The sequence below is a fragment of the Choloepus didactylus genome, chromosome X, assembly GCF_015220235.1.
Source record: "Choloepus didactylus isolate mChoDid1 chromosome X, mChoDid1.pri, whole genome shotgun sequence".
NCBI classification, from domain to species: Eukaryota; Metazoa; Chordata; class Mammalia; order Pilosa; family Megalonychidae; genus Choloepus; species Choloepus didactylus.
Genome location: NC_051334.1, coordinates 88,621,668 through 88,637,390, shown reverse-complemented (window position 1 = coordinate 88,637,390; position 15,723 = coordinate 88,621,668).

Here is a 15,723-nt window from a genome sequence, read left to right as displayed (position 1 = left end):
CCCACAGCTAACATCATATTCAATGGGGAGACACTAGAGGCTTTCACTCTAAGATTTGAAACAAGACAAGGATGCCCACAGTCACCATTGTTATTCAACATTTTGCTAGAAATTCTATCTTGAGTAATTAGGCAAGAAAAAGAAATAAAAACCATCCAAATTGGACTAGAAGAAGTGAAACTCTCAGTGTTTTCAGATGACATGATCTTATATATGGAAAATCCTGAAAAATCTACGGCAAACATACTAGAGCTAGTAAATGAGTACAACAAAGTGCCAAGATACAAGATAAACATGCTAAAATCATTAGTGTTTCTATACACTAGTAATGAGCAATCAAAAGGGAAAATCAAGAAAATTACATTTACAGTAGCAACTACAAGAATCAAACATTGAAGAATAAATTTAAACAAGAACATAGAATACCTACACATGGAAAACTACAAAACATTGCTAAAAGAAATCAAGGAATACCTAAATATATGTTTATTGACTGGAAGACTGAATATAATTAAGATGTCAATTTTACCCAAATTATTTATAGATTCAAAGCAATAACAAACAAAATCCCAACAACTTAATTTGCATAAATATAAAACCCAATAATCAAATCTATGTGAAAGGGCAGTGTGCTCCAAATGGCTAAAAATATCTTGAGAAAGAAAAATGAAGCAGGAAGTCACACTACCTAATATTAAAGCATATTCCAAAGCCACTGTGTTCAAAACAGCATGGTACTAGCATAAGGGTAGATATAATGGCCAATGGAATCAAATACAGAATTGAGAATTAGACCCACTAATCTAAAATTGATTTTTGATAAAGTGACAAGTCCACTTAACTTGGACAGAACAGCCTCTTCAACAAATGGTGCTGGGAGAACTGGATATCCATATACAGAAGAGTGAAAGAGGACCCCTATCTCATGCATTATATTAAAAATGACTCAAAATGGATCAAAGTCCTAAACATTAGAGGTAAGAAAATAAAACTTTTAGAGGAAAATAAAGGGAAATATCTTAAAATTCTTGTCATAGGAGGTAATTTCCTAAACCTTATACCCAAAGCACAAGCAATGATAGAAGAAATTGATTAATGGCATCTACTCAAAATTTAATATTTTTGTACATCAAAGGACTTTGTCAGGAAAGTAAAAAGGTAACCTATTCAATGGGAGACAATATTTTATAACCACATATAACATGAGGTTTTAATGTCCATAATATAAAACACAGATCCTATAACTCAACAATAATAAGACAAACAACTCAATTACAAAATGTGCAAAAGATGTGGATAGACACTTTTCCAAAGAAGAAGTACAAATGGATCAAAAGCATATGAAAAGAGGGCAGGGCAACTTGGTGGCATGGTGAGGTGTGGAATTTAGTTACTCCTCTAGGACAATGGATAAATAGCTAGGAACTCTCTTGACCAATTGTTTGGTGGACTTCTGTGACTGAACACACATCGTACACTAGTCCGGAACAGGTGAAATGGCTGAGATTGCAGAAATAACTGTAAGATTTCCCAGCCAGCAGGCTGGCACCCCTTCCCCACTGGCAGAGCAGGCTGTCTTGGAGCAGGTCCCAAGAGGGGAAAAGAATCAGTCTCTGCTGGGAGTGAGGAGGTTGGCTCAAAGAGGCTCCAACTGCAGAATTAATTAACAAATTCAGACAGTGTAATAAAAGCTCTGAGCACAGATAAATCAAGAGCAAGCATTAAAGGAACAGGGAGGTTTTGCCCCAGATGAGAGAAGGCAGGGCTCACAATAACAACAGCAGAAATAGAGACTTTTGGAGTTGGAGGAGCTCAGAATAATAGAAAAAGCCTGGGCCCTAAGAAAAAGGGTCATATAGAAATGGGTACCAATTCTGGTTCTTGATTGGCAAACCTGGGAAGCTGGGGTCTGGCTCTGAAATGGATTTTTTCTTTTCTTTTTTCCATTTTTTTTAACTTTTCAACAGCCCATTAGAACTGCTGAAACTCTCAGGTTTTAGTACTGCCCCATGCAAGGGTGGAATTAAAGTACGTCTGAGAGTAACTAGTCAGGCAATGGAGATCATTCCCTAAAGGTCATATATTGTATATTTAAGTTGTCTGAACTAGGCACAAGGAAACTAGCTCAGGAAAGCTACAACTGTGCTGCAGTCCTGGCAGAGGAGGTGGTGCTGACAGAAAAAAAATAGAAATAAATTAAAAAATAGTAAGATGGAGGTTTTTGGAGTTAACTGAGCACAGAGTGCTGGAAAGGGGCTGTGCCACAAGTACGGGTGTGCAGACAGCTGGGTACCAACTCTGGCTCTTGACTGACAAATCTTGGGAGCTGGGAAAAGGCTCTGAAAAGGGATTTATTTTTTCCATGTTTTTTTCCTTTTATTAGTTTTTTCTTTCTTTAGTTTTCCTTCTTTTTAAAAACCATTCTAAGTATCTCATTAGAAGTAGCCTCAAATATTTTCAATTGACAGATGGACGCACCAAGGGTGGAGCTAAGACAGGTCTGAGAGACAAAACAATGAGTCAACTAGGGGAGATAATACCATAAAGGGCATATTTTCTCCAAGAAAAGGGGGAAGGGAACCAACACAAGTGGTGGCCCTCCAGATAACTGAGACTCCAGGGGTTGTAAATAGAAACAGCTTGAGTCAGCAACACCCCTGGTCCATACCTACGTGCTTCCTAGTATGACTCATGAATTTCTGCTCTCTAGGCATCTGAATTTCTTGAGTAGCTCATTCTGGAGATCATTTTCTTTTACCTAGGGTTTTCTTGTTGTTTGGCTTTGTTCTCTATCTGTTCCTTGATGTTCAGTTCAATTTATGCTAGACCCTGGTGTAGCTTCTCTTTAATTGATCTATATCACCACACGCAGTGAACTTGCTGGGATTCCCAGTGCCTACCTCCCAGCCCTGTGTCAGGCCACGGTGTATTATTGATACTTTATGTTAGAGTGGAACCTTTGTTACAACTGATGAAAGAATACTAAAATTGTACATAGTTTACATTAGGTGTGTGTGTTTTTGTTTTTTTTTTTTTTTATCATATAACACCCTGCTATTAACACCTTCTATTAGAGTGGTAAATTTATTACAATTCATGAAAGAATATTTTTATACTTATACTATTAATTATAGCCCATTTTTAATAATAGGGTTCACTGTGTTTTATAGTCCTATATTTTATCTTTTAACTTTTATTCTAGTAACATATATATGACCTAAAATAGCCTGTTGCAGCCACATTCACATCTATAAGTGCTGTTAATTGCACTCACAATAATGCATTACCTACCATCTACAACCATCCATTTTCAAAATGTTACAATCAACTTAAATAGAAATTCTGTAAAAATTGAGCATTAAGTCCTCATTCTCTAACCCCAACACAGTGCCTAGTGTCAATATTCTAGATTTTACCGTGTTAATTCTTCCGTGTCTGGTTTATTTCACTCAGCATAATATCTTCAAGCTTCATCTATGTGGTCACATGTATCAAGACGTCATTCTTATTTATGGCTAAATAATATTCCATTGTAAGTATATACCACATTATGTTTATCCATTCATCTGTTGATAGACACTTGGTTTGCCTCCATCGTCTGTCAATTGTGAATAATGATGCTAAGAAAATTGGTATGCAAATATCTGTTCAAATCCCTGCTTTCAATTCTTTTAGGTGTATACCTAAGTATAGGGATTACCAGAGCATATGGTCATTCTCTACTTAGCTTTGGGTTGAACCACAAAATTGTCTTCCATAGAAGCAGTATCATTTTACATTCCCACCAGCAAAGAACAAATGTTCTTATTTCTCCACGTCTCACACCTGTATTTTTCTCAACTTTTTTATAATTGCCATCTTAATGGGTGTGAAATGGTATTTCATGTTGATTTTGATTTGGATTTCTCCAATACCTAGTGGTGCTGAGCATCTTTATATGTGCCTTTTAGTCATTTATATATCCTCTTTGGAGAAATGTCTTTTCAAATCTTTTGCTTAATTTTTTGGGTTGTTTGTCTTTTTATTTTTGAGTTTTAGGATTCTTTTATATATTCTAGTTATAAAACCGTTTTTGGATATGTGGCTTCCAAATATTTTTCCTATTGAATAGGCTGTCTTTTCATTTTCATGACAAAGTCCTTTGATGCACTAAAGTTTTTAATTTTGAGGAGGTCCAATTTATCTATTTTTTATTTTGTTGCTCGTGCTTTAGGTTTAAAGTCAAGAAACCATTGCCTACTGTATCATCCTGAAGATGATTCCCTACATTTTCTCCCAGGAGTTTTAATCCTGGTTCTTATATTTAGTTCTTTGACCCATTTTGAGTTAACTTTTGTACATGCTGTGAGATAGGTGTCATCTTTCATTCTTTGGCATATGGATATCCAGCTCACCCAGCAACATTTATTGAAGAGATTATTCTTTCCCAATAGTGGACTTGGCAGCCTTGTCAAAAATCTATTGGCCATAAATGTGATGGTCTATTTCTGAACACTCAATTCAATTCCATTGTTTGATATATCTATCCTTGTGCAAGCACCATAGTTTTGACCACTATTGATTTGTATTAAGCTGTAAATCAAGAAGTATGTGTCCTCCAACTTCATTCTTGCTTTTCAAGACATTTTTGGCTATTCAGAGCACCCAAATCTTCCAAAAAAATTTGATAATTGGCTTTTCCATTTCTGCAAAGTTGGCTATTGGAACATTGATTGGGATTGCACTAAATTTAACTTTGTGGGTAGAATTGACATCTTAATGGTATTGAGTATTCCAATCCATGGACATGAAATATTCTTCCATTTGCTTATATCTTGTTTGATTTAGTTTAGAAATGTTTTGTAGTTTTATGTGTATAGGTACTTTGCTTCCTTGATTAAATATATTCCAAGATATTTGATTTCTTAGTTACTATTGTAAACAGAATTTTTTTTTTTATTTCTTCCTCAGATTGCTCATTATTGGCACATAGAAACAATACTTATTTTTGCATATGGATCTTATGTCCCACCACTTTTAAAATTTTTGATAGCTCCAGTAACTTTTTTGTAGAATTTTCAGGCTTTCCATATCATGACATCTTCAAATAGTGAAAATTTACCTTTTTCCATTCCAATTTTGATGATTTTACTTCCTTTTCTTGCCTAAATGCCCTGGCTAGAAAACCCAGTACAATTTTGAATAACAGTGGTGACAGTGGGCATTCATTTCTTTTCCAGACATCTGAGGGAAAGCTTTCAGTTTTTCACCAGTGAATATGATTTAAGTTGTGGGTTTTTCATATATGCTATTTATCATGTTGAGGAACTTTCCTTCTTTTCCTATCTTTTGTAGTGTTATTTTTTAATAAAGAAGGGATGCTGGATTTTGTCAAATAGCTTTTCTGCATCAGTCGAGATGATCACATGATTTTTACACATCAATTTGTTAATGTGGTGTATTACATTAATTGATTTCCTTTGTTGAACCACCCTTGCATATCTCGGGCAAAACTCAATTGATCATTGTGCATAACTCTTTTAATGTGCTGTCTGAATGTATTTGCAATTATTTTGTTGACAATTATTGCAACTATGTTCATAAGATAATTGGTTCTGTAATTTTCCTGTAGTATCATTATCTGGCTTTGTTATTAGGGCAATGTCCTCATAGAATGATTTAGATATTGACCCTTTCTATTCAAATTTTTGGAAGAGTCTTATTTAAGCAGGATTAGTATTAATTCTTCTTGGAATTATTTGTATATTTCACCCACAAAGCCATCTCATTCTGGGATCTTCTTTGTTGGCAGTTTTGTGATGACTTATTCAATCTCTTGTTTGCATGATTCTAGGAATCTGTCCATTTCATGTATTTGTATACTTTGTTGGCATAGTTTTGTTCATAGCTTCCTTTTAGGACCCCTTTATTTATTTCTGTGGGGCCAGTAGTTATGTCCCCCTCTCATTTCTGATTCTATTTGCATCTTCTTTCATTTTCTTTGTAAAAATCCAGCTAAGGATTTATCAATTTTAGAAAATCATTTCAAAGAACCAACTGTGGTTACATTAATTCTCTCTATTGTGTTTTTTAATTCAGTTTTATTGAGATATATTCACATATAATACAGTCATCCATGGTGTACAATCAACTGTTCACAGTATTATCGTATAGTTGTGCATTCATCACCCCAATCTATTTTCGAACATTTTTCTTACACCAGAAAGAATTGGAACAAGAATAAAAAATAAAAGTAAAAATCACACCCAAATCATCCCCCCATCCCACCATATTTTTCATTTAGTATTTGTCTCCATTTTTCTACTCATCTATCCATACACTGGATAAAGAGAGAGCAATCCACAAACTTTACACAATCACACTGCCACCCCTTGTAATTTACATTGTTATACAATTTTCTCCAAGAGTAAAGGCCACTGGATTGGAGTTTGGTAGTTTCAGGTATTTACTTCTAGCTATTCCAGTACATTAAAACCTAAAAATTGTTGTCTATATAGTGCATAAGAATGTTCACCAGAGTGTCCTCTCGACTCCATTTGAAATCTCAGCCACTGAAGCTTTATTTCATTTCGTTTATCATCCCCCTTTTGGTCAAGAAGATGTTCTCAATTCCATGATAACAGGTTCAGACTCCTCCCAGGGAGTCATATCCTGCATTGCCAGGGAGATGTACACCCCTGGAAGTCAGGCCCCACATAGGGTGGGAGAGCAGTGAGATCACCTATCAAGGTGGCTTAGTTAGAGAGAGAGGGCCCCATCTGAGCAACAAAGAGGCACTGAGGGAGAGACACTTGGACACAATTACAAGCAGGTTTAGCCTCTCCTTTGCAGCAACAAGCTTCATAGGGGCAAGCCCCAAGACAGAGGGCTCAGCATATCAAGATATCTGCCCCCAGTGTTTGTGAGAACAGTAGCAAAAATACAGGTGAGGAAGTCCAACACCTCCACATCCTCCTGCAGCTCCTCAGAGGGGTAGCCAATATGTATTTTTATTCTCTACCCAAATTAATTTTGGATGTGTTGCTATTTCACTCTAACCTATACAGACCTACCATATCTCACTTCCTATTCCAAGTTCCATGTAATTATGGTGTTTGAAAAAACTGTAGAAGTTATATTGTGTAGAAAATATAGATCCTACACCAAATAAATGTCTCTTCCATTGGTCTCACATGGAAGTTGAAGTTTTAAAACACGGTCAGTTTCAACCTTTACCCTTCGGCCTGTTTTGCTGTAGTCTTAACCATATCTGCTTCATTCATATCTCTAATTGAGGTCTGGGCCCTTTTTCAGCTTTTTATTTTTTTTTACAGTTGCTGTATGCATTCATACTGATATTCATATCTGCTGAGCTCTACCTCTGAGTTTCAGGTGTCACATAGATACCGAATGTTCTAGAGACCAATCAGGTTACACACAAAGGGATCAGCATCTCAGAGTTTGGAGATAGCCATTACAATTCAGGAATAGATTTGACTGCTGTAAGAGCTTACAATCTAGGGACCATTACAGTAGTCATTTCCCTGTTAGGCTATGCTCTAAGATTCAGTTCTGAGTTTACACATTGTAGTTAGTCCATATTGGTGAGGCATTATAGCATTTGCCTTTGTTTCTGGTGTACTTCACTCAAAATGCTGTCTACAGGATCCATTCACCTCATCGCGTGTCTCACAACTTCACTCCTTCTGCTAGTTGCTCAGTATTCCATTGTATGCATACACCACAGTTCACCATTCTGTTCCTCGGTCAGTGTATATTTCAGCCTCCTCCACTCACTGCAAATCATGAATACTGCCTCTACAAACTTCAGTGTGCAAATGTCATTCATGTCTCTGCTCTCTGATATTCCAAATACATAACCCATAATGAGGTTGCAGGACCTTAAGGCCCCCACATACTTAGCTTCTTGTGGAACCAACACAGTGACTTCCAGAAAGGCTACACCAGTCTGCCCCCTCATCAACAGTAAACAGGTACATCCATCTTAACATGTTTTCTCAGGCACTTTTACCCCTATTTATATTTTCCTACAATTTTATAGAGATATATTTACATACTATACAACTATCTACAGTGTACAATCAATTGTTTATGGTATGATCATATAGTTGTATATTTATCACCACAGTCAACACCTGAATATATTGATAGCTATGAAAAATTTTTTGTTGAATAAAAATAAGATAATAAAAAAGAAAAATAGCATGTCATACAATACAATTGAATAGTGAGGACAGAAAACAACACCACTACCAAGAATCCCATATTCCTCCATTATATCTCCCCTCATACACATTTAACTTTGGTATATTGTCTTTGTTACATTACATGGAAGCATATTACAATGTTACTGTCGACCATAGACTCCAGTTTGCTTTATGTTTTTTTCCCAAATACCTTCCCATTTTCAACACTGCATGGTTGACATTCATTTGTTTTCCCACATGTGAGAACATTTTTATATTGTACATATAGTAACTGTGCTGGTTTGAGTGTATTGTGTCCCCCAAATGCCATTATCTTTGTAGTCTTGTGTGGGGCAGAAGTTTTGGTGTTGGTTAGATTTGCTTGGAGTGTGCCCCCACCCAGCTGTTGGTGATAATTTTGATGAGATGTTCCCATGGAGGCATGGCCCCACCCATTCAGGGTGGGCCTTGATTGGTGGAGCTGTATAAATGAGCTGACTCAAAGAGAGAAAAGAGAGTGCAGCTGGGAGTGATGTTTTGAAGAGAAGCAAGCTTGCTAGAAAGGAACGTCCTGGGAGAAAGCTGTTTTGAGGCCAGAGCTTTGGAGCAGATGCCAGCTGCCTTCCTAGCTAACAGACGTTTTCCGGAGGCCATTGGCCCATCCTCCGGTGAAGGTGCCCGGTTGCTGATGTGTTAACTTGGATGCTTTGTGGCCCTAAGACTGTAACTGTGTAGCGAAATAAACCCCCATTTTATAAAAGCCTATCCATCTCTGGTGTTTTGCATTCTGCAGCATTAGCAAACTAAAACAGATTTTGGTACCAGAAGTGGGGTGCTTTTGCTGCTGAGTTTGCAAATACCAAACATGTTGGAACGGCTTTTTAAATGGATAAGGGGAAGTTTCTGGAAGAGTTGTGAGGCGCTTGATAGAAAAGGCCAAAACTGCTTTAAAGAGACTGTTTGTGGAAATATGGACTCTAAAGATACTTCTGATGAGGACTTGAGCAGAAATGATGAATGTGTTGTTGTAAACTGGAAGAAAGGCGATCCTTGTTTTAAAGTGGCAGAGAATTTGGCAAAATTGAGTCCTGGTGTCAGATGGAAGGAAGAATCTGGAAGCAACAACTTGGAATACTTAGCTGAGGAGATCTCCAGACTACGTGTGGAGGACGTATCCTGGCTTCTCCTTGCAGCTTATAGTAAAATGCGAGCAGAGAGAGATAAACTTAGAACTGAACTCTTGGGTTCAAAGAAACCAGAAGTTGATGGCTTGGAAAATTACGGGCTTCCAGTGGGTAGAATCCCAGAAGCTACAGCCCAACCTGAGGACAAGCCAAGATTGGATAAGGAGTTAAGCAGAAAGGATTTGTGGAAACTCCTATTGTCTGATGGCTTTGACCCCTGCATGCTTCATGCAAAGCCAACAGAATTTTTGCGAGATCTTTATAGACGGAGCCATTGCCGGTCTGGACTGGAGGAGACAGACAAGGAAAAAATTAAAGGAAAAATCTCTTCAAAGACAGAGCCATGGAGGTTGAGGTCTGGAGTCAAGAGGTTTAGGGCTGGGAGAGCGGAGCAGCCCACATGCATGGAAAGGGTGAGTTTGCCCTGGAGGTCGAGGGCGGGCTTTCCGCCTCGATGCTCTGGAAGAGTTTTGCCACCTCAGGTCCCAAAGAGGGTGGAGCACATTTCCAGGGAATTGGGGAGAGCCTGGCTGCCACCACACTGTTCTGAAGGGGTTGAGCGTGTGACCCGGAGATGGAAGGGAATCCGGGAGCTGCCCTGATGTTTGAGGAGGGTGGGGCTGAGAAGGTAGTCTCCCCAATGTGTGGAAATGTTGGAGCACTCACCTAAGCGTTTGGAGAGGAAAGGGCTGCCAGAAAGGCCCTTAGGAAGGGTTAGGCTCCCGCTCTCTCAAGCCCCAAGAATGCAACATTGTTCTGTAAATGACTCTCGGACTTTGAAATCTAATGGACTTTATCCTGTGGGTTTTAGGAACTGTTTTGCTCCTGTTAACCCTGTTTTCCTTACTGTTTCTCCTTATGGCAATGGAAATGTTTATCCTATGAATGTCCCTCCTTTGTATATTGGGAGCACATAACTTGTTCTAAGTTCACAGATCCACAGCTAAAGAAAAATTATGCCTTGGGACTGACCATGCCTAAATTGATTTTGATGGGATTTTGTGCTTAACTTTTGTTACTGAAATGATTTAAGTTTTTGTGGTATTGTGGAATGAATGTATTTTGTATTTGGAAAGATAATGCCATTTTGGGTTCCAGGGGGTGGAATGTGCCGGTTTGAGTGTATTGTGTCCCCCAAATGCCATTATCTTTGTAGTCTTGTGTGGGGCAGAAGTTTTGATGCTGGTTAGATTTGCTTGGAGTGTGCCCCACCCAGCTGTGGGAGATAAGTTTGATGAGATGTTCCCATGGAGGTGTGGCCCCACCCATTTGGGGTGGGCCTTGATTGGTGGAGCTGTATAAATGAGCTGACTCAAAGAGAGAAAAGAGAGTGCAGCTGGGAGTGATGTTTTGAAGAGAAGCAAGCTTGCTAGAAAGGAACGTCCTGGGAGAAGGCCGTTTTGAGGCCGGAGCTTTGGAGCAGATGCCAGCTGCCTTCCTAGCTAACAGAGGTTTTCCGGAGGCCATTGGCCTATCCTCCGGTGAAGGTGCCCGGTTGCTGATGTGTTGCCTTGGACGCTTTGTGGCCTTAAGACTGTAACTGTGTAGCGAAATAAACCCCCATTTTCTAAAAGCCTATCCATCTCTGGTGTTTTGCATTCTGCAGCATTAGCAAACTAAAACAGTAACATTCATTGGCCACCCCAGTTTTTGCCAAGTTATACAGTCACAGTCTTCATCATCTATCTTTACCTCTGGTGTCATGCATTCCCCTATCACACCTCTTTCAGCTTTACTCACAGACATCTTTGTTCAGTTTACTCACAATATTGTGCTACCATTACCCAGAATTATGCTATTTCTGATCTATACAATCAATCCTGCTGAACATTGGGTTATTTGTCTTTCTGTTGTTGAGTTGTAGGATTGCTTTATATAATTGGGATATTAAACCCTTAGGTGATATATGGTTTCTAAATATTGTCTCCCATTTTGTAGGCTGCCTTTTAAATTTTTTAACAAAGTCCTTGGATATACAAAAGTGTTTGATTTTGAGGAGCTCCCATTTGTCTATTTGTTCTTTGGTTGCTTGCATTTTGGGTGGAAGGTCTAGGAAACCACCTCCTATCACATGGTCTTTAAGGTATTGCTCTATGTTTTCTTCTAAGGGTCTTATGGTCTTAGCACTTATGTTTAGGTCTTTGATTCACTCGGAATTAATTTTTATATGAGGTGTGAGGTAGGAGTCCTTTTTCATTCTTTTGGAAATGGATATCCAGTTCTAAAAACACCATTTATTGAAGAGGCTGCTCTGTCCCAGTTGCTTTGTCTTGGCTGCCTTATCAAAGATCAACTGTCTGTAGATGTGAGTCTATTTTTGAACACTCAGTTAGATTCCATTGGTTGATATCTCTGTCATTATGCCAGTACCATGCTGTTGTGAGCCCTGTAGCTTTGTTATAAGCCTCATAGTCAGGTTGGCTGAGACCTCCCACTTTGTTCCTCTTTCTCAAGATATTTTTTGGCTATTCATGGCACATTGCCCTTCTAAATAAACTTGGTTATTGGTTTTTCTATTTCTGCAAAGTAAGTTGTTGGGATTTTAATTGGTATTGTATTGAATCTATAAATCAGTTTAGGTAGAGGTGACATCTTAATTATATTTAGTCTTCTAATCCATGAACACAGTATATTCTTCCATTTTTTTAGGTCCTGTTCTAATTCTTTTAGCAGTTTCTTGTACTTTTCTTTGTATAGGTCTTCTGTGGCCTTCATTAAGTTTATTCCTAAATACTTAATTCTTTTGGTTACTATTGTAAATGGGATTTTTTTCTTGATTTCCTCCTCTTGTTGCACATTACTTGTGTATAGGAACACTACAGATTTTTGTGTGTTGATCTTGTAGCCTGCTACTTTGCTGTATTCATTGACTAGTTCTAGTAGCTTTGCTGTAGATTTTTCTGGATTTCCTACATATAGAATCATGTCATCTGCAAATAGTGAAAGTTTTACTTCTTCCTCTCCAATTTGGATGCCTTTTATTTCTTTTTCTTGCCTAATTGCTCTAGCTAGAACTTCCAGCACAATGTTGAATAACAGTGGTGACAGTGGGCATCCCTGTCTTGTTCCTGATCTTAGAGGGAAAGCTTTCAATCTCTCCCCATTGAATATGATGCTAATTGTGTTTTTTTCACATACTGCCTTATCATATTGAGAAATTTCTCTTCTATTCCTATCTTTTGAAGTGTTTTCATCAAGCAAGGATGTTGAATTTTGTTTTTTTTTTGCTTTGATTTATTGATGTGGTGTATTACATTAATTGATTTTCCTGTGTTGAACCAGCCTTCTACACCTGGAATAAACCCCACCTGCTCATGGTGTATAGTTCTTTTAATGTACAGCTGGATTCTATTTGCCAGTATTTTGTTGAGGATATTTTTAATTATTTTTAATTCAATTTTGCTGAGAAATATTCACATACCATACAATCATCCATGGTGTACAATCAAATGTTCACAGTACCATCTTATAGTTTTGCATTCATCACCCCAGTCTATTTTTGAACATTTTCCTTACACCAGAAAGAATCAGAATCAGAATAAAAAATAAAAAGAAAAAGAAAAAGAAAAAGAAAACACCCAGATCACCCCCATCCCACCCTATTTTTCATTTAGATTTTGTCCCCATTTTTCTACTCACCCATCCATACACTGGATAAAGGGAGTGCAATCCATAGGGTTTTCAAATCACACTGTCACCCATTGTAAGCTACTTTGGTATACAGTCATCTTCAAGACTCAAGGCTACTGGGTTGGAGTTTGGTAGTTTCAGGTATTTACCTAACTATTGCAATACATTAAAACCTAAAAAGTGTTATCTATGTAGTGCATAAGAATGTCCACCAGGGTGACCTCTCCACTCCATTTGAAATCTCTCAGCCACTGAAGCCTTATTTTATTTCATTTCACATCCCCCTTTTGGTCAAGAAGATGTTCCCCATCCTATGATGCCAGGTTCAGGTTCATCCCCAGGAGTCATATCCTGCATTGTCAGGGAGATTTACACACCTGGAAGTCAGTTCCCACATAGGGGGGAAGGCAGTGAGTTCACCCACCAAGGCAGCTTAGAGAGAGAGGGCCACATCTGAGCAACAAACAGGCACTCAAGGGGAGACACTTAGGCACAGTTATAAGCAGGGTTAGCATCTCCTTGCAGCAACAAGCTTCATAGAGGCCAGCCCCAAGACAGAGGGCTCAGTACATCAAGCCATCAGTCCCCAATGTTTGTGAGAACATCAGCAACAATCCATGTGATGAAGTCCAACACCTCTGCATCCTCCCCCAGCTCTTCAGGGGGGCCCCAAATATATATTTTTATATTCCACCCTAATACTTTATGATGTGTTGCCATTTCATTCTAATCTATACAGACCTGCCATAGCTCACTTCCTATTCAAAGTTCCATGTAATTGTAGTGTTTGAACAAACCGACTGTAGAAGTTATATTGTTTAGAAAATATGGATCCTACACCAAATAAACATCTCTTCCCTTGGTTTCACATGGAATTTGAAGTTTGAACACAGCCAGTTTCAACCTTTACCCTTTGGCCTGATTTGCTCTAGTCTTAACCAGATCTGCTTTATTCATATCTCTAATTGAAGTCTGGTCTCTGTTTCAGCTTTTTATTTTTAATGGTTGCTGTATGCATAAATACTGATATTCATATCTTCTGAGCTCTAGCTCTGAGTTTCAGGTGTAACACAGATACCCACTATTCTAGAGACCAATCAGGTTATACATTAAGGGAGCAATATCTCAGAGTTTGGAAATAACCATTAAAATTCAGGAATAGATTTCACAGCTGTAAGAGCTTACAATCTAGGGATCATTACAATAATCATTCCCCTGTTAGGCTGTGCTGTAAGATTTAATTCTGAGTTTACACATTGTAGTTAGTCCATATTGGTGAGGCATTGTAGTGTTTGCCTTTATTTCTGGCATACTTCACTCAAATACTGTGTACAGGATCCATTCACCTCGTTGTGTGTCTCACAGCTTCACTCCTTCTCATAGTTGCTCAATATTCTGTTGTATGCATATGCCACAGTTCACCATTGTGTTCCTCAGTCAGTGTACCCTTAGGCCACCTCAACCCATTGCAAATCATGAACACTGCCTCCACAAACACCAGTGTGCAAATGTCCACCCATGTCTCTGCTCTTGGATCCTCCAAATACACACCCCACAATGACATCACAGGACCCCATGGCTCCACATACTCAGCTTCATGTGGAGCCACCACAATGACCTGCAGAAAGGCTACACCATTCTGCCTCCTCATCAACAGTCAATAGTTACATCCCTTTCCATGTTTTCTCCAACACTTTTACCTCTATATTTTTTCCTACAATCTTATAGAGATATATTCACATAACATACAACCACCCAGAGTGTGCAAACTGTTGTTCACAGCATCATCACATAGTTGTATGTTTATCACCATAGTCAGCACTTGAACATATTGATTATTATGAAAAATAGTTTTTTGGTGAATAATTAAAAAAATAATAAAAGAAAAATAAAAATGTCATACAATACAATATAATAGTAAGGACAAAAAACAATACCACTACCAAGAATCCCATATGCCTCCCTTATATTCTCCTCTCCTACACATTTAACTTTGGTATATTGCCTTTGTTGCAATTAATGGAAGCATATTGGAATGTTATCATTGACCACAGACTCCAGCTTTTTTTGATTATGTTTTTGCCCAAATACTATCCCTTTTTTTCAACACTCTGTATGGTTGACATTCATTTGTTCTCCCACATGTGAGAGCATTTTTATATTTGTATATTTAGAAACAGTCATTAACCACACCAGTTTTTGCCAAGTTATACAGTCCCAGTCTTCATCATCTATCTTTACCTCTGGTGTCGTACATTCCCCTATCTTACCTCTTCCAGCTTTACTCAAACATCTTTGTTTCATGTACTTACAATATTGTGCTACCATCACACAGTATTATGCTATCCATTTCTGGAAATATACAGTCATTCCTGCTGAACATTCTGTAGTCCTTCAGCATCAAATGCCTGATCTCTACCCTCTTTCTATCTCCTGATAGCCTGTGTTGTCAGCTTTCAACTATCAAAGTTTGCTTATTAGTGTTACTTCATATTAGTGAGACCATACAGTATTTGTCCTCTTGTTTCTGGCTAACTTCACTCAATATAATGTCCTCAAGATTCATCCACATTATTATATGTTCCATGTCTTTGTTCTGTCTTATAGCTGCTTAATATTCCATCATGTGTATATGCCACAGTTTGTTTATTCACTCATCTGTTGACGGACAATTGGGCTGCTTCTATCTCTTGGCAATGGTGAATAATGCTGCAATCAAAATT